We start from the raw sequence: 25,567 nt of genomic DNA on the forward strand, positions 1-25,567 counted from the left end.
TCACAGAGTTGATTAAGGGACTGGAGCATCTCTCATATGAGGAAAAACTGAGGGAGCTGGGACTGTTCAGCCTGGAGAAGAGAAGACTTAGGGGGATCTTATAGATGTTTATAAATATCTGATGGTAAAGAAAACAAAGCAGACTTTTCTCAGTAATGCCCAGTGACAGGATGAGAGGAAATACAGAGGCAAATATAGGAAAATTCACTTGGACATAAGAAAATACTTTGTTACCATGAGGATGCTTGAACAGTGAAAGAGGTTGCCTGGAGAGGTTGTTGAATCTCCTTTTTTGGAGATATTCAAAACCTGACTGGACACAGTCCTAGGCAATCTGTTCTACATGACCCTGCTTTAGCATAGGGATTGGAGGAGATAATCTCCAAAGATCCTCTCCAGCTCCAACTATTCTCTGATTCTGAGATTCTGTGAAAAGCTATGTTAACTGAGAAGATGAAGCTGTCAAGCTGTATCAGCATAATTAATTATAAATTCGTACTTCATTTTTTTCTCACTTTTAAATTTTCTTCAATAAGTAAACATATGATACTATTTCTGAAGAATATAATATAAAAAATATTTCATCCCTTTATGTATGTCCTATTCCCTTGCAAATTGGTCCACTGTATCCAAAGGAACAGAGCGTGTCTTTACAGAAGCTGCACTGACTGATTAGAGAACTAGAGGTCATGGAAAAAAAAGTCTTTTGTGCGCTAGCACACTAGCAACTAAGCAGGATTCTCGACATGTCAAAAAGCTGTAAGGAGTATGCTGGAGTACAAGAAGTGTGGAATATTCATGTTAACTGTTTCAGAAGAGAATTCTTCTTAAAAATAGTGATAGTACCAAGATATGGCCAAGGTATTTGTGATTTATTTCAAAGGTTTTGAAAAATGATGAAGAAGATTCCTAATAGTTCACATATCTAGGTATTTAGAAAAATGATTTCAAACAACATTGATTCATTTAAAAACTTTGTCCATCATGAATTGTATCATCTCTTTCTACTACGGTACTACATTAGTTTAGCATTTTTACTTCCTAAAAGATTTAAAGTATTACAAAACCCTCCATATATTTGGACTGGGATCCCAGTTAAGATCTAGATCGTTCAGACCCATCCAGCACACAATTATTATTACACTGCAGTCACAACAACATGTAATTGACCACACACATTCAGTAAATGGAAGTGCTAAAATAAATGAATAAATAAATAAATAAAGCTTTAAAATTGGTATGGATCAGTATTACTCTATAGCACCTGCAGTATTCTATTATCTGACTGGTAAAATATGTAGCTTTACATATCTTTCAGCAAAGAGATCCTGGTACTGAGCAATTTAAATGCTAGTTAATCTGCATAACAGATTGGAATGAAACAAGACAGGAGAACCGGTAAAAATGTGAGCCTTGAGAGCAAGCCTTTACTTCTTTAAAACAGCAAACCAAGTCACAATTCCAGTTTAGATTCCCCTTCATAAAAACACTTGCTGAATCAAACTAGATGTCAAATTAAAATCTGCACTGTAATGCTGATCCATCAAAATGAATAGAGGAACTGTTATTCATTTTTGGACCTGATTCAAGAAGCATAATTTTCTTCCTCTTGCAGACTACTACAACCAGTAGTTCCTTATGTGGCAATTAGTTCCTGAGCTTCAGCCTTGAAATAAGTAAAATATTACATTGTACAAATAAAAGTACCCTCAAGAAAGCCTACTATACTATTGTTACTATTACAGTGAATGGTATTTATCTTTTTTAATTTCATAAAATGAGCTATCATGACAGATATGCACATGTTCACTAAAGTTGCAATAATTATTTAACTAAAAACTTCTCATATGCACACAACACAGATAGAAATTAATCTCAGCTGGATATTCACGCAATTCCTTTCTCAAATAAAATCACTACTATATGTCACTGCATATCTGATTACCCTACTTTCACTAAATATTCCTGCAGTTTAGATGGTCAAAAATGATATTTTTAAATCTCTAAATATGACTCTATGTAGATTGTAACAGTTATGTTATCAAATAATTTCCAAACTAAGAACAACTTCTCTGTGCAGTTCTAACAATTCCAGAGTAGTCCTATGATTTGTGTTGGGAAAATAATGGATGACCAAAAACTCCCATAATGTTCCTACTGAGATGTCTCAGCACACAATATCAGTGCAATGCTATAGCAGAAAAAGGTATGAAATGAGTAGAAATGAGGTATTTGAAAGAATATGAAGAAAAATATTTAGAAGTCAGAAATCTCTGCATGGCATTGTCTTTCTTGTAGTGTTCTACACTGATGTCTCCTCTACAAGTAAAAGTGGAACCACTGGAAATAATCCAGGAAAGGACCACCCCCAAAATATCCAAAAAACTGAATAAAAGTCTTGCAATATGAGACTTAAGAGTTTCAGTTTACTCCACCATCAAAAGACAGAAAAATGGTTAGAAAACTGTGCATAGATACTTAATAGAGAAAGGAACCTAATAACAGGATTTTTTATCTTCCTGAAAAGGAATACTAAAATCAATTTGGTGGGATTTAAAATTAGATAAATTCAACCTCATAATAAGATGCAAATTCTTCAAACTAAGAGTAACTGGCACAGAATATTAAAGATAATGTCTATTCTCCAGTGCTGAATATCTTTCAGTTTAAGCTATGTTCTTTTATATATATATATATATAAAAGAACATAGCTTATATGTATGTATCTATAAGATATCTATATATCTATATCGATATATAGATATCTTATAGATATCTATATATCTATATCTATATATAGATATATATAGATATTATGTATATCTATATATATAAGATATATAGATATCTTCTACATCTGTAGAAAGATATACTACAATGCGTTCTGGAATTCATTGGTTGTGGTTATCCTTTTCAATTATACCCTACAAGTATCCTATAACCATACTCTGCAGGACCATGAGTTATGTTTACTGCATCCCAGAATTTGCCTGCATTGCCCTCAGCACACTCCTTAAATGCAGGTCTTTATTAAGAAAATACTCATAATCAAACATCAGTCTTCACATAATTGTATTCAGGGTCTCAGGAAGGATTTTTTTTTTTACCTCCTTCATGCAGATCAACTACGTGTATTCTGAATTTTCGAAGAAACCAAAAACCCATACTGGCTGCTCCCAGTGACATTCTGGTCCTTCATGCGTTTAGAAATTACTTCTAAAAGGATTTGCTTCATAACATTCTCACGAACTGAGATGAAGATGACTGGGTAGTAGTTACCAGGTGTCTCTTTCTTGCCCTTCCTGAAGCGGTGTGATATCTACCTTTGCTCAGTCATCAGGAACCTTCCCTGATTGCCATGACCTTTCCAATATGATGGAGAGAGGATTTGCAGTGACCAGCTTGACCAGCTTCTCCAGCACCCTCCATCCCATCTGGTCCCATGAAGTTGCATATGTCTACATGGGTTAAACAATCTGTAGCTCTGTCTTCTCCTACTGTGGGTAATGCTTCACTCCTGCAACATCTGCTCAGAGATTCAGGGACCCAGGAGGCAAGAGAGCACACCTTACCAGTGCAAAGTTGAGGCAGAAAAAGTACTGAGTAGCCTTTTCCATGTCCCTTGTCACCTCCTTTCCACAGGGGCCAAATAGCCATGGACCTACACTCTTCCTAGTTTTCTTTTTGCTGCGGATATTCTTGTAGAGAATTTACTTACTTGTTTCCTGTCACCTCTTTTGCTAGGTTCAACTCCAGCTGAACTTTGGCTTGCCTAACTCAACACCCATATACCCAAGCAATGTCTTTGTATTCATCCCAAGTAGCCTGTCCCTGCTTCTACCTTCCGTGTATTTACTTTTTGTGTTTGAGCTCAGGTAGGAACTCCTTGTTCATCCATACTGGCCTTCTGCCAAGCTTGTTCAGCTTTCTGCACACTGGAATGGGCCAATAGGTCTCCTGTGAAAAAGGAAGACCCTATGGCAGAGCAAACGGAATTGCATACCCATGTACAGGGAACAACTCGGATGCTCAATCTCTATTGACCAAAAACAGGAGTGTAGACAGCTAGGCAGCTTAGATGAGTGGTTCACAAATAAATGTGTACGTTCCTTTAAATATCTCACTTGAATTAAATAGAGTTATAAAAGAACACTCACCCCTGGTAATCTTGTCATCTCTCCAGCATGAACAATTCAACCCAGAGGATCACAGGGAGGATGCCACAGTTACTTTCCAGAACAGCTAGCAAAAGAAGTGGACACAGCGTGAGCTTCAGAGAGACTAGTGTAGCAGAGACCTTGAGAGTGCAGGTGCACGATGATACCAAGAGTATATTATACCTCAAGTATATTATACCTCAAGAGTATATTATACCTCAAGAGTATAAACACGAAACATAGATGATTGAGTGATTATTTGTCCTTAAAGTAATACTGTCTTAACAACTGATTTTAGGATGCAAAAAGAGAACATGTGTACATATGCAACATATGCAAAGTATTCCATATACGGTAAAACTGCAAAACACATAAGAAAATATAGAAAACATACAATATTTCTACAAGAGCAGCTAGCGAAGGAAGAGCAGCAAGTGGAGTTGCTTCAGAACTGTCTGTCTGGCTAAGGACACTGCCTCTGATCAACATCACTTACCCCAAGGAAATCCCTCTAATTTTTTGCAGAGAAAGCACTATTTTTTTTTGATTTGCTCTTCACCAATTTTTACTACTGCAACTCAGCAATCACAAATAAAGTCTTAAATTTTACTGTATAATTAGGTTAAGTAAATTAGAATTTTAGAGAGTTGTGTGTGTTTATGGGCATTTTCTGCTTCAACCTTCCAACATGACAAAGTGATTGATAGCAGAGCACTGAGTCAGAGTATTGGATGCAACATCAGCAGCAGGATTACTTACGCAGACTTCTCAGTGATAAGGTGCACTAATTACTAGCCTGCAACATTTCACCCTCACTGCTGTTGTTATCCATGCTAGCCAGTGTATGCTCACCCAGGTCATAATCTTCATTTTGTCAGGTAGACGTATCTTCTATCTCCCAAGCGATAAATAATAATAGTATGATAATTTAACTACTGTATAAAAGCTAAAGAAGTCAGACCAAAGGTCCATCTAGTTTATTTTTCTGTGGTCATTTGATCACAATTGGGTATCTAGTGCCATTTGAGATACTGTGGGGTATTTAAGACAGGGTATATGGACAGCATATATGTACCGGCCTGTATAGACACAGTCTATATGTATATAGGGGTGGTAGATATAGCCATTGCCCTCTGGAGCGGTAGCTCAAGGTCCAATGGGTTAAGGTAAGTCATTTCAAATGGCACTAGACATCTATGCGTGGGCTACTAATTTAAATAACCTAACTATGGCAGAGACAACTAGAAAGTCTCTCATGGACAGTGAGCATAGATGGATATGGGCATGTTCTTGATAAACCTGACTGCATGTACTGACATATATCCAGTCTCTGGCAAAAGAGAGACCACTCTTGTGAACACTGCACCAGTGTTCTGCCAACTGCACCAGTTTGCAACCCCTCTTCTAGCTCCTTCAGAATCTTTTTATTTTCCTCCATGATAAGCAGAAAATCTGATAATTTATTCTTACTTCTTCTATCCTGTCTTGTAACAAATAATTAGTCTGTAAGAGTTCCTTTCTTCTTGTCCCATACCTGTTTACTTTCTGAAAGACAGTTTGGTGAAAAGTCTTTTCTAAGAATGTTTCCAAATTCAAGTAATATTAATCACCCAAATGACTATTGTCCATGCGTTCATTGATTCCAGAACATTTGTGACACAAATTAGCCTCAACCAAAGCCATGCTGAGCCATGCAGCCTAAGTTCATGAACTTATATACTTATTCATATAACCTAATAACATTACTTTTCTCTTATGATATTATTTGTGGTTTTAAATGAAACTACTTTGGGTTATAAGTCTTATCACAATATAAATATCGAATAGTATGATTAAACCTAGTAGCATCAACAGCAGAAACGATTATTATAATTTATAATTTTTGTAGATTTACTTAGTTCTCTCCTTATTTTCTTTTATCTTCCCAGTGTTTTATGATTCATACCTTCCTGGATGAGGATTTATTATTGTGGATTTAAGTGCCTTTTAGCAGTACAGAATTTGTTTGTTGTCTATTCCAAGACCAACCGCTAAAAGACAGATTCTGAAGTCCTGCAGAATTCATTTGGACCTGATTGTCATATTGGAGTGCAAAGGACTGATTTCTTTGAACTCAGTGGGGAAACAGCAGTGTAAAATTGGAAAGGCAGGCTCCTTTTCCCTGTATTTCTCAAGCAGAAACCATGGAGATGATTATAGTATATAGCGCAGTATAAAGTTTAAGAGAATGATCTGTCACAATTAGTCATGAAATAAATAGAGGGGAGGATAGTTCTCAACAGAAAGGGGGCAGATGTGGAGTCTGGGATATATATTATAGCTACATATGATATTATATATATGATATATACTTAGATATTATATATATGACCTTAGTTCAAACTGCAATAAGCATCTCATTTCATACTTCCAGCAGGCACTGAGTTTTCAGAAAACTCTTTCCCACATTATTAAGTGTCTGGAAAGTTTTCTTCCCAGCCGAAAATTAATAAATATCAAGCAAGAGGCAGAAGCCCTGTCTCTCAAAACTGTAAGCATTTTCAGTGCTGGGAGGTTCAAAATTTTAATCTATCTGAATGAGAAATGATAATCCCAAGGGTGGAACTGATCTCTCCCATTTTCAGTCAGATGCATCTGAACTTGTTGCTTTAACTTGCTAGTAGGGAGAAATAAAGTAGTGGGCATAAGTCTCAGCTGTTTGAGATAACTACTATGTAGCTGCCTCAAGGTAGATGAGATGAGTTATACTCTAAGGACCCGTCACTGGCAAGACAGAGGAGGTGGCAGCCTATAGTGGATCTGGATTTTGGATTTATTTAACAACCAACAAGACTGGAATGTTTGCCCTACTCTATTACTTCATACAGTTACACACTCACTCCCTCAAAGTATTATGTACAATAGGTCTGGACTTCTCAGAGCAGCAGGGAGGTCAATGCTGGTCCAAGAAGGTCAGGTAGAAAGTCATGTGGGTTCATGCTGTGCTGCTGTTAACAGTTATGAGTTTCAGGCACCACTGGCCACAGTTTCTGGGCATCCCCCAGCATTTGTCTCCATGCAGCTCTCTGATCTCCACACATTTCTTGAATCTTTCCTCCAGTCTTTCCTCCACCTTTTTCTTTCTGATACTACTTCTTCCTAAACCTGAATAGTCTATAGTCAGAAGTACAATGCATGATCAGCCTCCTAACTGGTGAGTATGTCTTCTGTCTCTTTATTAACTGGAGGATTCAGGAAGTGCCACCTCTGTGCAGGTGTTATCAAAATCTACCACATATGAACATACACCCAATTATCTGCTGCCTGTTAGCATTCACAATTTAAGCTTTTTTTCATATTTTGTAGGACCTTCCAAGAAATATTAGGGTTTTCCAAAATCAGGTCATGATACACTATAAGCAATTTTGAAAGAAATGTCACCATTCAGAGGTGATTCTTCAACTTTCAGAATAGGTCTTTTATTATAAATTCTAGCTTTATTTCTCCAGTAAGAATCTTTGGCAGAATAGGTATTGCTTCCTAAAAAGTGTACTTCACAAAGCACCTCACTTCCTGAGAATTAGTTTCTATTGTTTACCATCACTTTTTGCCTGTGCCAGATGATGCAGCTATATACTTATAATGAGATAATTTATCAAAGTGAAAACCATTAGCTCATTTCAATATTTAATCACCAAATAAAAATTGACTAAGCAAAGCAGCAGTTAAAAAAGGATAAAAAATGAATTACTTAGTTTCAATAAAACGGTTATGTGTGGAAGTTGAGACTGAGGGTATAAGTTGCATTGCAGTGCTTAACCTTTTCATAAGAGCCCTGCAGGGTACTATTCTAACAATAACCATGAAGGATTCTAGATACTCAGACCTATAATTAAACCTGTGTGTTTAGGTTCAGGGGTCATATAGGAATGGTTTGTGATAAAACAAATGTCAGATTAAGAACTATTTATGTCATCATGACAAATTCACAAGATACTGCAACACATCATATTACAGACCAGTTGAATATTTCTCTCATATTCTAGAGAGAAATCCGTATCATTTTGGTCTCTTAACAAATTCTTAATATTTTTATGTAATCACATTCTAGTGCCCAAAATGTGCTGAATGCCAAGAGCTCTGAAAACATAGGTTGTTTTATAGTTGATTGCTCTGAGGGTGAAAATTTCTGCATGCAGAAAACACAGGTACTCCATGACAGTAATGCCGAGAACAAGGGTTAGAGAATGCTGACAGATGGGTGGTTAAATTGTTTGATGACGCACAGTGCAGGTCAGATAGATTTGTGTGTATTCGGTGATCACAATTTCTCTGAAGCAGACAGGCATCTCTCTGTCTGTTTTTTATTTTCCTAAGGAGAGCTGACAGAGCGTTTGTACTGTACAGCTTAGAAAAAATGTGCTTTCTGTAACTCATGATTGCTATATATTGGAAATAAATAGGATGATTTTAGCTGCAATGTCACTCAAACTGTCTAGGTAACACAAGGAAAGTTTAAAGAAACCACTTTGCTTCCGTATTCTCTGCCACGTACAACCACAGAACTAAGCAAGCTTCAGGCATACTAAGAATCCTGGTTTGACTGATTGTCATGGTATCAGTAAAAACACTGCGATATCTCCCAAAAACTTTCTTTCCAGCTTTCGTTGGTTCCAGCCAGGCTACTCCCCATCCTGTGACTCCAGATACCTTCTTGCTTAGTAACATTAGTCAGGTTTATAGATAAGTAACCAATAAATATTTCTCCCTAAGATTCATGTCCTTTCACCTTGAAAAAGAATCACAAATGAATGCTCAGCTTACCTGCCAGGCACACTAGTAGCTGTGTTTGGATCCTTTCGCTTCTCTTTCAAAGTTCTTTAAGACTTCCAGACAGGCACATCAAAAATGGCAGATACGCTTTGGCACAATTATGCCATTTATTCCTTTCATCCTTTATACTTAGCACAGACAATGCTGATCTGGTAACCTTAAATGGGTAGGGGGAACAGATTTTTGGGTATTAGTGATGTCTCTTCTTACAGAAAAATATTTTTAAAAAGTTGTGCTGTTGCAGCATTTCTTGGCAATTCAAATTGCATACTCTTCAACAGGTAGCATACCTGACATATTTTGACTGAAAAGAATTAACTTTATAAAACAAATTGATTTTGACCATGTAAACATATGCCACAAATATTTCACACTTTGAAGTGAAGGGCATTTTTGATGGATTCTTAAAAAATAATATTGATTATTGCTAATATAAGCCAGATAAAACAAATAATTTAGATATGTTTAATACATGGCAATCAGAATTACGAGTTCTTCTAGTGTTATTTTTTCATATATAAGTGTATGGTTTGTATTAGCTCTTTAATGCTTATGCTGGTTACATGAATGCATGTGCCTCCTTTGAAAAACATTCTTTTCTCCTACAAGGCTTCTTTATCAGGCTTCTTAGAAATTACAGTCCACACTGAAAGCTGATAATAGGACAGAAATACTTAGAAATAGATCTTTGTGTTGGAGCATTCATTTATCCCATTATACATATATATGCCTCGCTCACGTCTTGTTCATACTATTGAGAAGAACATTTCATATTTCGACTTTCAAGATCCATTTGTTGACAAAATATTTTAAAATTAATGCATTTTTAAGTGCTCCTCCCTCTCTCCAGTAAGTTACTGGTAGCTTTTCTATTGGATTTTAAGAACTAGAAGGTCAATCTTATTGAATGTTGCAATCAGCCTTGTATAATCCTTTTAGCTTTGAAGAAAGTAGGCAACATTGTAGGTTTGAATAGATTTCAATTCAAATAATATCCTAGTAATAAGTAGATGCGTCAGATCAAAGAAAATATGAGGTTCACATGTAAGACAAACCAAGTCAATAAAAGGATTCAGTTCAACTGAGTCATAATTTCTTGCAATTTATTTTAATGATTCCATGTTTTCAGAGTGTGTTTGGCCCTTGTGCACAGAGAATTAAAAACACCAGGAAAACCACAAATGAAAATTTTCTCTATTAACTTAAATTCTGTGCAATAACTTAGAGATTATAAGGAATAACAGCAGCAGAGTACATTATGCAGGGCTATACTGACAGCAGTGGTCAAAAAGCAGAATCACAAACTTACATTTTCTTGTTCTTTGAAAAGAAATAGTTGAGATCACACACAACCATGACAAGTTTAAAATTGTGCTCCTAGAAAACAGAAAACAGAGAAAGGTTTCACAGCTCCTTCCAGCAAAGTGATAATCAGTGATTATTCATGTTTAAATTAAGGACATACCTTAAATGTTTAGCTAAATCTGATCTTCAAAGCTTATCTTCTTGCAGGTTCAAATTCTCAAATGATACAAATATTTCGTGTGGGAAATATGAGCAAAGAACTGTACCTTAAGAACGGAGCTGCTCATATGCAAATATATTTTAATATTCAAAAGTGAATCATAAGAGTAAGTTACAGGTTGTTTACTTTCTATACAAAATTGATTTCACATTAGACCTTCATTTGGTACATTATATGAACTCAAAAATTCAGAATTTTTCGTAGTATTGCCAAAGCCAGAGTTCTGAAAGGATAAAATCAGAAAAGCTAAATATATAACATTTTTTGTTTATAACTTGTTGCTTAAAATTAATAAATCATACGACAAGCATAGCACATTTCTGACATTTATTACTAATGGATTATTCATGATATAGATTTCTATAAATCTGTTATTTGTAATTGGTCAATGAACAACAAATGTGAACAATTGCAGCCTGTGGATTGCTTTCCTTAGCTACTCAATGTTTGCTGCATATGATTAGTCATCTGCATCACATAGTATTGTTTCTGCTCTTGGAATGGGTAACTGAAAAGAGGACAACAGAGAACAGGAAATAGCAAATAATAAAAACACATGTCCATAAATGAATGCCTTTCTTCGTATATGAATAAGTATCTACATAAAAAATAGTAATCCTCCAAGCATCCTTATAAGCAAAAACTTGTAGATATTTGCATTTTGTAAATAAAAGCAGTTTGAGCATACTTAAAGCAAATATCCATCTGGAATGCAAACAAGTATTTGTAAATAGTGTTTTCAAAATATTTCTTCACATGTACTTGCACACATATTGTACCCCCTTATAATTTTTTAAAAGGTAGAATAAAAATAAAAAAAAAAAATCCAACACTTATGGATCATGAAGTTTTAAAACCAAACTTCATATTATATTTTTGTATTTATTTTATTCAGTACATAGAGCTAATGTTTCCTATAAAGTAGCCTTCCTTTTTTTTCTCATTCATTAATCTTATGTGTTTAAAACCCTTAGCAAATACACTGTATCTCTTTGTGAATGTTATCATTATATTCCCTGATTGTTGTCTTATGTAATACGGAAAGTAATCAACTATGCAATTTTTGCTGAAAATAGCAAAAAGACTGTCATAGAAGCTATAAGAAAGTAATTTCCTGAATTCATTGACCTTTCAATTGATATCATAACACCGGATAATCACTAGGCATTTAAATTAGCAATGTAACTCAACATAGACGGGCAACAGTGAAATCTCAAGGGCTTGTTGCCTGAACAAGACCGGAGCACTGTAACTAAAAGGGTAAATGTGCTTCATGTTTAGGGATGACCTTTAAGTCCCACAGCTGCCTATCATACATCTTGTTGATCAGCTCTATTGTTGAGTTCATCTGCTTATTTTTTTCTTCCTTTTTATGGCAGAAGTGTAGTTTTCAGAAAAGTCTAACTCTTCTGCTAAAGGTGCAGCTTACATCTATGTATGTGCTTTATTATAAAGTAAAGCAAAATATTTATAATATCAGTCATCTGGCTGAAGAAAATGTCCAGGCACTGAAAAATAAAAAATATACCCTTAAAAATGTTGTTGTTTAAATGAAATGAAAAACAAGGGAGTTTCACAAAGCTTATTCTTTGACCCATATATTTCATTAACAGTAGGATTTATCTGACCTAATTTTAATTGTCTAAAGGTTAGATGTCTAATTTAACTTAATCATTTATACTCTCAATAGTCAATGGTGAAGAACTGGCACTTCCAGCTCCTTCCACCTCTCTCAGTACCTAACCCAAGGTGAGGAGAATGTCCGCAGAGAGGTGTCTCTCCCTTTCTCTAATGATAAAAAGACAGCAGAGCTCTTTATCTTCCTGGCAGCAGGGAGAACTAGAACTCCAGGAAAGCTTTTAAAAGAGAGCACTTCTGTGTGAGGAATTAACAGTTAACCAGTTTTTTTGTTTGTTTGTTTGTTTTTTTTACAGTGCCTCCTCTATTTGCACATGCAAACAAACAGACTGATTATCTGTGGAGATGAAAGTATTGTTGCCCAATTCCCATTGTGTGTACCCAAAAAATCAGTTTTTTCGGTATACGTGATTGTTATTGTGCCTTTGAAATTATATAGATATGTGTGTACAGAGACTGGATAAATCTGGCAGGATAGCAGTTCAGCACTGATGGTGCCCTATGCAAATAGAGATTATTTAGTACAGATATAAGCTATTTTAATTGATTGACTTTACCAGTACTTAAAGCTGTTAGGCCAGATTCCATAGCCCTTAATTGAACAGGCAAAGCCTAAGGAGGCTGGTTTGATGAAGTACTGCAAAATTTGAACCAGTGGTGTCTGACGGATGTTTGAAATGGGTTTGGGATTCCTATCCAAGACAGGTAGACCAGTGCCCACATCGCTAGAAACTCTTGGCAGTGACAAGAGAGATGTTAGGGACTGAACGCATAAGGCAGTTGGACTAACAGTCTTATCCCCTAAATCATCTCCTCTGGGCATTCGAAGCTATATCTTTGCTCCAGTTGAATTTCTGCTGTTATTCTTGTCGTTTACAGAATGAATTCAGGTAATCTGAATAAAGCTTATTGACTCAGAATTACCTACTGATCAGCTAATGATTACAATAGAGCTAGGATGTACCAAAGAAAACATTGTGTCCCAGCGTCAGCTGACTATACGTGCCAGTTGGTAGCCTGAATAGCAATACCAGAATGTTTCATAAAGGAACATAAGTTAAGTGATAAAATTTGAGTTAGTGTTTTTTTTTTCTTTTAATTGGGGGAAGAACTACAGTTTTAAGTGCACAAATTACTCTGTTCTTTTAACCTACTTTTTTTCCTCCCTGACATGTAAACTTTTCTAAAATAAGCAGTAATTTTCAGGGTTTATAACATTCATTATCCCCTCTGCTTATCTTGTGTAGCAGGCTTGTGCTTTTTAAAAGGATATTTTTCTTCTCGGTATTGCTGTTTACTTCTCACACAGTATTTTTAAAGAGAAAATGTCACTTTGTGATATCCTGGTAACCTCCACACAATGTTTTTTTTTTTTTTTTACCACAACTTTATTTTACAAAAGGGCTTTTTAGCAGCAAACCCAGTTCAAAGCACTGCAGAGTTTGGAAACAAAACAAAAGTTCCACAGTAAAGAAATACCAATGATATTTCAAATAAATCAAGATTAAATCAAATCAAATCAAATCAGCTTTAACAGTGGATTTCAAAGCCAAACAGTGACTTGGCTTACCTGATAGTCAACCACAGGTATAGCAGATCAGATGAATATAAAGCCTAGTAACAAATGGCTGTACCCTCTCCAACCAGATGTTATAAATAAATAAAAAGACATTGAGTTAGCTTTTGACACCTTTATTCACCATAAGCAGCCACTTATTCTACAGGCTGTCCTTTTGATTTCAGTGGGAGCAGACTCAAAAAAAGATGCTGTTTAATATGAGGTGACAGAATTGGGCTTTTGTCATCGATCAAATATATCATTTCGAGCAACTGTGATGCATTGAAAGTTGATAAATGTATTTAAAATCCCAATTAAATATTAGAATGGTTAAACTGAAATTCAGTAAGTGGTTTCAAAATATGTGAGCCTTACTTACTCCCTTTTGCACATAACAGATGCTAGATAATTTTTTAAAAGACTATATGTTTCATTAAGCACTATATCTATTCATCTGTCATAGTGGGAGGAAACGTTTATAGCAGACAGTCAGTAATAGGAGGGGAAATATTTTATTTCAATTTGTACCTTTGTTCTTGCACTAAAAGTGATTTTGGCATTTATAAACTGATTCTTTTTCTGGGCTTTCTAAACCTCAGCTAAAATGCCAAGCTAGTCATTAGCCACCCATTTCCCTTTCACCCAAGTGCTCTGCCCAGCTTAAAACTTGACACGTTAGACAGTGTGATGACATTCTGCATACATACACAGTCTCAGTTTATTGTTTTAGTTGCCAGCTAAGCCTGGCTAGTTTTGCACAAAGTAGCACATCTGTTTTATCACATTCAATGTGCTGATAAAATATGAAGTAATTACCATAGCTGAAAGACATAAAGTTTCTCTTTAAGCTGGCTCCAGCATTGTTAGCAGATAACTAGCTCATAAAACAAAATATTAAGTTCCAGCTCTTTGATGATAGTTCATGGTTTGTCATCTATTTTGAGTAGCCCTTATACGTGTGTGTGTGTGTGTGTGTATAAATGTATGTATGTACATATATAAAAATATATATACATATATATAAAATCATGACCAGAGTTTACTTCACTAGAGGTAAAAGAGTAGATAAGGGTGCATTTCTGTAACATAATACCTTACTACTCAAATGTTCCCATTTAATTTGCTGACCTCCTTAAAAGCTATTAAATGACAGAAAGTAGCTGCATACCTTTAGTCACACAAAAATTTAACACAGAACTGGGATTTATCTCGCTTAGCTTCTTTAACATAAAAGTTAACCACCTAACTGATCTAGTCATTCACTACATGCTTATTACTCTTCCATTACAATGAAGGAAGAGAGTTTAGATTTGGACATACTACTTTTACACATCAGAAGGTAGGTAAGGTGAATCCTATTATCACTTGTGCAGTATGTTTACCACCCACTTTGAAATGTTGAACGCTTTCCTCTGGTACTGGTTTCAGCAGATGTTGAAGGCGCTTACCTCCAATTCACTGTAAGTTCACATCTCTGGCATATCAAAGTGCTGCTTTAGATTCTCCTCGCACAGTCTTAGAGGTCAAGCACATACACAGGATATTTTGTGGCATTTTCTTTTTTCTTTTAGCTAGACATTGATTTCTTTAACATAAATGATAAAGTTCATTTTCCGCTCATCCATATTTATTCATCTGTATGATTATTCCTTTTCAATAATTTCATCCCATTAGTGCTTTAAATCAACAGGAGAACAGAGATGTCTTTACTGAGCAAACTGGGTTTTACCTTCTTTTTTTACTGTTCATTTAATATTTTGAACCCTCACAGATCACTGCATGTTATTGAATCTTACAGTGTCTTTACAGTGATTTGCTATGGGATTAATGCTAACTTCAGGAGAACAAAAATCCTAAACTTTTTGCAAAAAATACTGCTGGATGCCAGTATTTTCGCAAAGCTTCCGCTCACCAGTGACTTTTTTCAGTTCAATTTGCCAATGCATATCATCTTCACAACAGCTGCAGTAATAGCCAGTACTCCATGCCAGGTCTTATTTTCTGATCCATAGAACACATTAAATCACTTTTACTCACTAGTTTGCCAATTAGGTTTTTCCACTGGATGAGTTTTCCTCATCAATTAAAATTATGGGTGATCATCTAAAGCCATTTCCCTAGTTCATTGCCACTATTTCTGTGCCACTATTAAAGCTGGCATATTATGTTTTTGCCAGCTGCCTTTCATCTGTATTTTTTTAATAGACCAATGTTGATGTTTAAGTTACAATGCCTGATTTCAGTCATGGGCTTAGGAATAATTCGGGATCCACTCAGAATTTACCTTTTGGTTCTCTTTACTCAATTTCTTCTGCTTGATAGATCCTTGCTATTCCCTCAGTTCGGATCCTATCTAGATTCTGTCTCATTAACTAGATGGATCTCTTATTCCTATTTGATTTTCACTGGAATGTTTACTGTGCATTACAGAGACAAATCTAAGACTTCTTTCATATAAATCTTATCTAGCAATTTGATAACATGCAAACCAGCATTACAGGCAAATGTAAACAACCCAAAAATCATTATTTCCCCTTCATTTTTCTTTTTAATGGATCCAGTCATCAAAATAAGTAAAGACTAGGGCATAATCGTAACGTTAGTTGAGCATACGTGAAATATATGTGACTAGCTATAGAGCAATCTCCCTTAATGAATCACAGAATATGAATACATGGAAAGTTTTGCTCCAGCCATATCTCCACGCACACAGGTAATTCTGGTGCATAGTTTTCTTTTTAGCTATGGCACTTTCAATGTTCTTCTTAGTTTGCCTTCCTTTCATTTCTAAACCTTTTTTAGAGATCGTCATATTTTCTTGATATTTCAGGAATACGCTCAGTGCCTGAACCGAAAGGGAAAATGGAAGAAGAAATTATCATTAAGCTGCTTAGGCCCTGTAAACACAATCCAGCAAGGATTAAATCCCACTGCTGTTAAATCCCCTGGCTTCTGAAATGCACGATAAAATTGATAGAGACTAAAATTTATGTGAGAGTTAAAAACTAACCTGCCTCAAACTGTTTTAAATAGTGACCGCACAAACACCACAGGGCAGGTGTGTTCTACAGTCCTGGATCCCAGATGCATGCCAGAAAGACACCTGGGTATACCCTGCATCTCTTGTGTGCTGTTTCCTCTGAAAATAAGCCTAGTCTCACAGAGAAAGAGCTATGATGTGTTCTCGTCTGGACAACTGGAGGACTGAAAATGTAGGTTCACAGCAGAGCATGTTTGTTCAGCAACACAGACACAGCCAATCCTGATTCAACAATAAATAACTTTATCCAAATCCTATGCAAAATTATGGGCCTCCTTCTATTACCTTCATTGGGCTTTCTACTTTCCAGAAATGAAGATAGCTGACTGTCATTGACCGAGACTTCTTTTTTAATTTTGTGTCTAGCTAGTGTCCAATCATGAAAACTGGGGGGAAGGTCTTTGATTTCAGTGCAATTTGTACTTTACTCTTAAGTGGAAATTGCTATCTAATATTGTATGTAAAGTGTATCATCTGAGTAAGCTGAAAGTCATTTGTTTGGTATTAACCCATAAATATTATTAGTGTTAAATTTTATTTTCTTTAGGAAAATATTAATTTGAATGTAGACTAGAAGTTGTTAAGACTAGTGCTAATCAATAATTTGACTCAATTTTAAATGTATATAGAAACATTCACTTATGAAAAATCTTATAATGAAAATCTTTACGGAATAGTTTAGATTTTTATGCAAATGCTGAGGTTTCTATTTTCTCTTTTCTTTTCCCTTCTCTCTTTTTTTTTTTCTTTTATGTCATTTTATGTAATTTAATGCAATATTAAATATAATAAAATTTGAGGCATTTTTTCTCCCTTTTCCAATGGCTGCTACTATTTTTTTCCTTTGCAACAGTACACCTTCACCACCAGAATTTTAGAAAAGTAAATAGTAAAAGGAAAATATGCAAGAATAACCACAACAATGAAAAATCTTTGTCTACTATACCTTTTCTTAGTGACAGGAATAAGAATTTTTAATATTAAAAAATAAATAAACAATGTTTTTTAAACCTTTGACCAAAAAAGATAAAAAAAGAAATCCATACCCACCAAATATCAGAATTTACTTTTTCCCATTTTTTACTCATCTGATTGAAAAAAAAAATCATTTTCAAAAAACTGTAACCTCAAACTTCTATTACAGTCAAGAAACGTAGAGGCTAAACGTTATGAATAGTTATATGTCTAATCATACTGGTTTACTTCCTTGCCACATTCTCATATCCAGAATTTGATTATGGTGGCAGTTTCCATGAAAATTCCTCTAACATAGTATCAAAGATCTTCTTCAATAGGACATTTGTAAAAATTTATTGGTGTCAAAGCCTATTGGCTACATATGGTATTAATTTCCCTGATATTTTAAACTGAATTCTATGAACTTCTGGTTTAGCTAGAAAGACTTCATCCTAAAACATATTTTATTTAATAATAAAGTATATAACAATACATCTACTGAAATAAAATGACCTAATTAACTAGGTAATTGAAATATTTAAAAAATAATCATGCACTCAACTTTTATAAACCTGAACATAAATTTAAGGTTAGATTGGAGCAAAGTGATGGGCTAAGCCACACCATTCAAAAGCAGAATAATCTTTATTCACTTTGATAAATAGTCAAATAAATGCACTTATTTTTCACTGCAGCTGATCAACGGGAATGTAATATGGGGTCTCTAGAAGGAGTTTGTGGTCTCAGACCGTCGTACAGGGTTAGGAATGCTATTTGAAAACAGACTTAAGAACTAAGCCACTCCTTAGCAATATAACGCCTAAAATTAGATGCCCAATTGGTAAATGAAATTCACAATGTTGAATTAAGCACCTCCTTTCCATTTATTTTGAATGAAATCTGGGATTCACAGCCGCCAGAATGGTAATCCCAACTAGATCCCCAGCAGACAAAAGGAGATGGCGGAGAAAGGATTTGTCAGATCCCTCTCACACTAACTTTTTCAGCTCACCAGGAGATGCATTTTTATGTTTCTCAGACATGTATCTGAAGTATTAAGAAAGTACTGAGAATTTATTAGTTTGTCTTGCCATGTTGCTCACTGTAAATATATAAGCATCAGCAATCATTTATTTCAGTTTCCTGTACAAATACTAAATTTGACTAGTTCATAATGCAGACTCTTCAGTTTCCAAACATTTCTAAAATGAAGACTAGCTTTGAGACACTTAGAATATATTGGGAAGCTACTCTGGGAATGGAGAACTTGGTCCTAATATCACAGTTCAATTCCAAATCTGCATGCACTCTCTAATGGCTCCAAAATCAAGACAAACTTTGGCCTGCAACAGTTCATGAACTTATAAACTCAAACATTCTGCTACAATAATAAGTAGTTTAACAGGGGTGTGATAATTTCATTCAGCAATCTCATAATAGAGTACCTAATGATCATACCACAAATGCTTCCTGCTACTACAATTTAGGATGCTCAGATGATCTTCTTTTTGAGGATGCATATACATTGATGAAGTAGACTAATAATGAGAAAGTCAAGAGCTTCAGTGTCAGAAAGGAACTGATTTAATTCACAAACTAATTTGTTCTTATGATAAAATAGAAAAGAAGGAACAAGAATAGTAAGCCAAGGCAGCTGCTAGGGTCTTAGGTCAGTGCTAAATAAAACTCTACACTTACAGAAAAGAATAGTTATTTAAAATATTAAATAAAATTTTCTGACATTAGTCAATTAACACAAATACAGACATATTGTCTATTTGTTGTATCTCATTGACCAAGCACAAGACCTTTTGCCTAAAATGCAAGCTCCGAGGCCTATTCTGGAAAAATTAAAACAATAACAAATCATGTGTTATATTCTCTCTCCTGATAATCTTTTTGTAACTAGTTTTCAGTCTAATTAGGTGGTTTCTTGACCTTAAGAATGGCTATGTCACTACTCAGCCCAGGCATTCCTGAATTCAAAGGCTAGCCATTCCCAACAGATGACTTTCTAAAGGATGTGAATCATGGCCAGGTTTTTGATTAATTTAAATGTACTTTACAAGAACCTCTTGTTAAATTACATTCATCACAATGTGATAAATACATTGTCTTCTTAGAGCATTAAAACTACGCAATCTGGGGTGAGCCTGATGTATAAGAATACAGACAGAGTGGGTGAAAAAAGAAAGGGAGGGGAGTGAATATCAGCTTCTGAGGAAAAAAGGGGAAGAACTGAAATTAAGATTTCCATTACTTATTTATGGGGAAATAAGTCTGTTGATTACTCCATTTTTCTGTAATCTTATAATATTCAATCTTAGAAGCTTAGATCTTATGTTTTTCTTTCAAGAGAAGCAGCTTTGAACAGTAAAAAGGCAGAAATTCAAAGTTTAAGTTGACATTTTGTTTCATGACTTTCTCACAAGTCTTATCTTATTTATTCTGATAAAGCAATGGAGTTAAAAGCTAGACCTGGCCATCATGGGCATGACTTTCTTTTTAATTTTATTTTTTCATATTGTCATAGTCAAACTTTATCAATAGTTATTAAAAAGAAGTATGACTTAACTAAATGATTAAGCTGTTGCAGTGAGGAAACTATGTTCACATGTAAACTTCTATGTACTACAGCACCTGTTACCTTCAGCATATATTGCACTGATTAGAATATACCTAGGAAGATTTTTGTTTAAGGCAAATCATGATTTTTTTGTCTGAAGGAAAAAAGAAAGTCTTGCTATAAACAGATGGACTTAGCTTCGACTAATTAAATCTCAATATAGCTAAGGACAGAATTAGGACTATAAGCATAATGGCTTGAAGTCATGTATAAAGTTTTCCAACTGATCACCTTTTTATCTGTTGTAAAAAAAAAACATAGGTTCACTGAAGACAACTCAAATAGCTACAAAAATGTTAAATGTCAATATTAGGTAGTTAAAGGCCACTGGCCTTAATATCATTTTAAATATATAAAATAACATTTTCTTTTAATTCTGAATTTAAAAATAGAGTAAGAGCAAAATTTTAAAAGAAGTTTGTATATTCCTTCATGTGTATCACTGAAAGACAAATAATAATGATTCTTCATTACAGTACCGAAAACATAATTTAAATTTGCCTAATTTGTAGAGTGCAGTCAATACTTTTCACATAATAATAACTGTAAAATAGAAAATAAAAATACTATGATAGATAAGAAAAGTTAGATATTAATACCATGTAACTATTCTATAGCACTTTGCATAGTATTTCATAAGGGACACGACGAGAAACACTTTTTCATAAATAAGAATATGGAAGCACAAAAAAGGTAATGCTTAGGATAAACCCAGATCTCCAAGTCCCAGCCTAGATAGGATATATCAGATAGGATAAATCTTGCCTAAGTGTGGACAACAAGATTATAGCTGTCTACATATAAGTTAGTCGTACAATGAATAAAATGGATAAGCACTTTTTGCCAAGCAGTTCTGAACAATTTGGAAGCTTACCTTATGACGAGATGAATTATGCTCTAAACTCCACTGATTATATTGGCTAGATTTCTATTAATTATGAAGTAAGACCAGCATGAACAGTTCAAATATAAACATCTACAGTCTATACTTAGTGAGATAAATCCGGCCTTAAGACTTTGAACTCATTATGCAATGTGTCAAGCATTTTCTGTCTTTATTCCTCTTCACTGAAAAACTGATTTAAAGTCATTGTAAGAGGTGTCTTGTTTCTTTGAAAGCTTTCCTTTTCTGTATCTTCTGTTCTTTCATTTTTAAAAGAAAATTAGTGGCATAAGAAAACCTAAGGCAAGGGAGGAGGAAGGTCTGGAAAGTCAATTTTTGATCTTTCAGTAATGAGTTGACTTTTTTCACCAGCACCATTTATAAAAAATATTTTAGTTTGCATTATATTTCCTGGATATTTCTAAAAACAAATTAGATTATTACTGCTGCTTACTCCTCTTTCTATATGCTTCATTCCTCTTGTGGATTTCAATATATGCAAATATCAGCCTAAAATCTCTCTATGCACCATGACTCTAATATCCTGTGATGGAATACTAATTTAACTGAACTTACTTGGAAGTGGATGTTGAGCTGTCATTCCAAGTAAAGTTTCAATAAATCTTGTCTAAATCCTGTGAAGTTCTTTAAAGAATGGAGTCTTTGCAAGCTCAGAAGCCTCTTCATTAATTTATTTTGATGGCTTTAGACATCACAAGAGAACTCTTCATATCAAACACTTGTTCTTGTTCAAACATAAATTGTCATGCTAAAAAAAAAAAAAAAAAACTATTATGCTTTTCAACTCAGTGTTGCCAAGAATTTGTGCGTTGTAAAGGATCAGTGTGCACCTGGTACTGAACTAGCTGGCTAAAGTTTGCATCCCAGAACTAATTATAGTACCCATTATTTGTGACTAGGCCTGTGCAAACGACTTACTAAAAAACCTGAATACAAATCAGGCTCACCTCATCTATTCTGACAGAAGCACAATTCTTTTATTGAGATTCCCATTTCTAACAGTGAGACTCAAAAACCCAACAGGAACTCTAGGAAGAGTTTGTATGACCCTGTCCCATAAAGATTCAGATCCTCTGTCTTGGTATGGTTTTCTAGGACTGATTGGCTGGCTTTATCATCAAAGTATGACTGACTGATTGCACCAGCTATTCATGAATCTTGGAAAGGTCAGCAAGAGACATCTGTAACATATTTGTAATTGAACTTTATCTTGAGAGGAGAATTAAAATGGTGGAACTGAAGATAAGCGGGTGCAACAGAATATAAATGGGAAAGAAACTTTGGAGGACTTCTGATAAGTTCCTTAAGGAGGATGGGAAAAGGACTTGAATATAAGGCCTCTATGCAAGGATTCATTTCTAATTTGTTCACACTAAATAAAACCTGTGAAACAAGGTGTTGAGCAGTCCAACCTCTCTGCTGTAGCAGCCATGCAATGTCACTGTTAATTGCATCTATAACCACAAGAGTTTTCATATCCTATGGTATTGTCTGAAATAGAGAAAATCGTAAGAATGAGAGACATTCCCAAGCAATAACAAAATTTTTCTCAAAATATACAGACTTTGTAATTGAAAGGCCACCATGCTGAAGTAGGTTTCCACCTTCCACTTTGTACAACATCCAGACTAGAGGAAGTTTTGAGAGAGATAGTAATAGCTGACAGGCACTATTCCTGGATTAAAAAAAAAAAAAAAAACGTTGCTGTGTTTATAGTGATTCTCTAACAACATGCAACGACATTGCATGTTCTAGATGAACATGCAATGAAATAGTTAATCTGGGGGGTTGAGATTGTTCCCAGAGAAATATGGAAAAAGTGAGATGGAAGCAGTCTCTTGAGAAAGTCTGAGCAATCGAAAGGCGGAAAATAAAAACAAAACTAGAAAAGTGTATGTCTTTGTACCACCATCATATAAGGTAAGTCTTTCATTTTCTATGCTTTGGTGTTACAGTCATGCAAAACTCCAATTTCCATGCTGACTGGAATAGAATCTTTAGTGTTGAGGCAAGGTGAACAGGACTTCCAATACCTCCTAAAAAATTTGATTGCAAGCTGTTTATCCTCAGTTCATCTGCTGTATGAGTCAGCCCTGACAGCACTTGAATCTGTGGTCAAAGAGGGCACAGAAACCAAAGTTATTAATGGCATCACTTAAGCAAAAACAAACAAATCTAAGGGTTTCCCTAAGGAATTTATTGGAAAAAAAAGGAATATAAAGTAATGCATTCTAGCCCACAAAGACTCTATCTGACATATAAAAGACCTCCTCCTGCAAACACTAAAACACTGATAATCTGAATAATTTTCATTGATTTTTATTGTATCCTTCCACAGAAGTTTGAGGGTGATTGAAATACAAACAAATATTTGAATTTTATAAACATTGCACTTATTATAATAATCTGTACTATTATTTCACACTAGAGGTTTTGTGGGATGTATGGATCTTTCATAATATATATGGCCTAATAAATATGAAAGATTTTGCTCCTGCCTGTTGTAAACTATTCTTGAAATATCTAGTATTTATATTCCTTTAAGGCATCAACCACCAAAGACTGAAAGAAAAACTACGTTTAATTTCTGCTAGGTTCTCATTAAATGACTGTAATTAAACGCAGCTCCACTCAAGTCAAATATGCTTCAAATGAACACAGATTTGCATGACTTTAATGGAATATAGATTTCAAATATTGATATACTTCTCATCAGCACACTGAAAATTGACACTACTGTACACTGATAGGAAGAGCTACACTTTTGTAGGATACGCATACAGCTGACAGCTACACTTGACTGCAAACGAGAAGTTTCCAGCTTATCTAAACTGTAGCGAAAATGCACGCTGCAGTATATCCCGCAGACCTTTTCACTTTTCGCATGATCATTGTTTTCCTGTCGGATTTTTAGGGCTTTTTTCTAGTGATTCCAGCACATTGGTAATTTTCTATGTATTTTTAAATGTAAAATAAAAAAGTATCATTTAATCAAAGTATTTCTTAATGATTTTACCCAAAGTAAAATTACTGTGAGTGCAGCAATATCCTGCTGTTTCATTAAAGAGCTCGGGTAATTTTTTTTTAATTAAATAAATTTTAGGAACCTTTCCTTTTGTATCCGTGAAAATTCAGTGCAACAATTAGTCTACTCCTATGCTAATTTTTCTTCAGTACAATGCATTCTTAGGCATTTTTTTAGAATTTTGCTCTTCTCTAGATTTTCTCCAATTGGTGCCTAGCTTTCTAGATACGGTAACTAAAATAAGACATAATATCAAGCTGAAGATTTACCAGTGCTGAACAGGATAACCAGATAGTTCATATACCTTACAGATTATGATATTCATAGATAACAATATGATATTAGTTTTTGGTTTTTTTTGCAGCACCATGATTTTTTCCATGTATGTTCAGCTTGTGATCCACCATAATCCAGTAACATTTTACTATAATACGTTACTTTCATTTCTACCAGATATCATTCTATGTTTTTCAGACCAAATCAGCAAGATTTTCCCAACAAGATTTGATCTGCAGTTATGACATATATGCTGTACTCTATCTCTGAACTGTTAACAAAATTATTGAATTGTGCCATACGCAGGAAATATTCATGCGGAATTCATCATTACGTAAGAACAACTAAAGCAACTCTCCAGTTAACTCAGTACAGTCAATAACAGATGCCTACAAAAAAAAAAAAAAAAAAAAAACTAAGAAGGGCAAGTATACAGGCCACTTCCACAGAATACCCCCATTTTCCAACAGTTGGTAGCTCAGGAACTTCCTGAATGAGAGATGATCTCTTAGTATTCAATATCATCCAACAGAATTTTTCTGATGGATTTTTCTTTCACTTTTTAAACCCATATATACTTTTAATAATCCCAGATCTCCTAGTACATTCCTAGATTTTGACAATGAACCATTTATTACTTGATTTTTCCAAACCATCTTCAGACACATGAAGTATTTTCATCTAAACTTTACTTCTTATTTTTGCTTTTGAGAATATTAGAAGAACAAGAGTAAAAGAGTCCATTAAAATCTAGGCATACAGTGTCTATTGGGGATTCTGTATCCACAGAGAATATCAACTTGTTGTTGAAGAAAAATGAGCCTGGGTTGAGAAAGCTTGTTCCTACCTTGTCCATATGGACTATTACATATCTGCTTGTTTGCTACTAAGTGCTTACTACTAGTCAGTGATTTTAGTCTTCCTTGTAAAGTTCTTAAAGATCAATTAATAGAAAAGGATAATATAACAGCGTGGTGTTAAAACTTATTTTCAGTTATTGTTCAGGTTATTCCTTGTGGTCTTGACTGATCTCTCTATGTTAATCGTGA

The sequence above is a fragment of the Struthio camelus genome, chromosome 1 (assembly GCF_040807025.1).
Source record: "Struthio camelus isolate bStrCam1 chromosome 1, bStrCam1.hap1, whole genome shotgun sequence".
In the NCBI taxonomy this organism is placed as follows: Eukaryota; Metazoa; Chordata; class Aves; order Struthioniformes; family Struthionidae; genus Struthio; species Struthio camelus.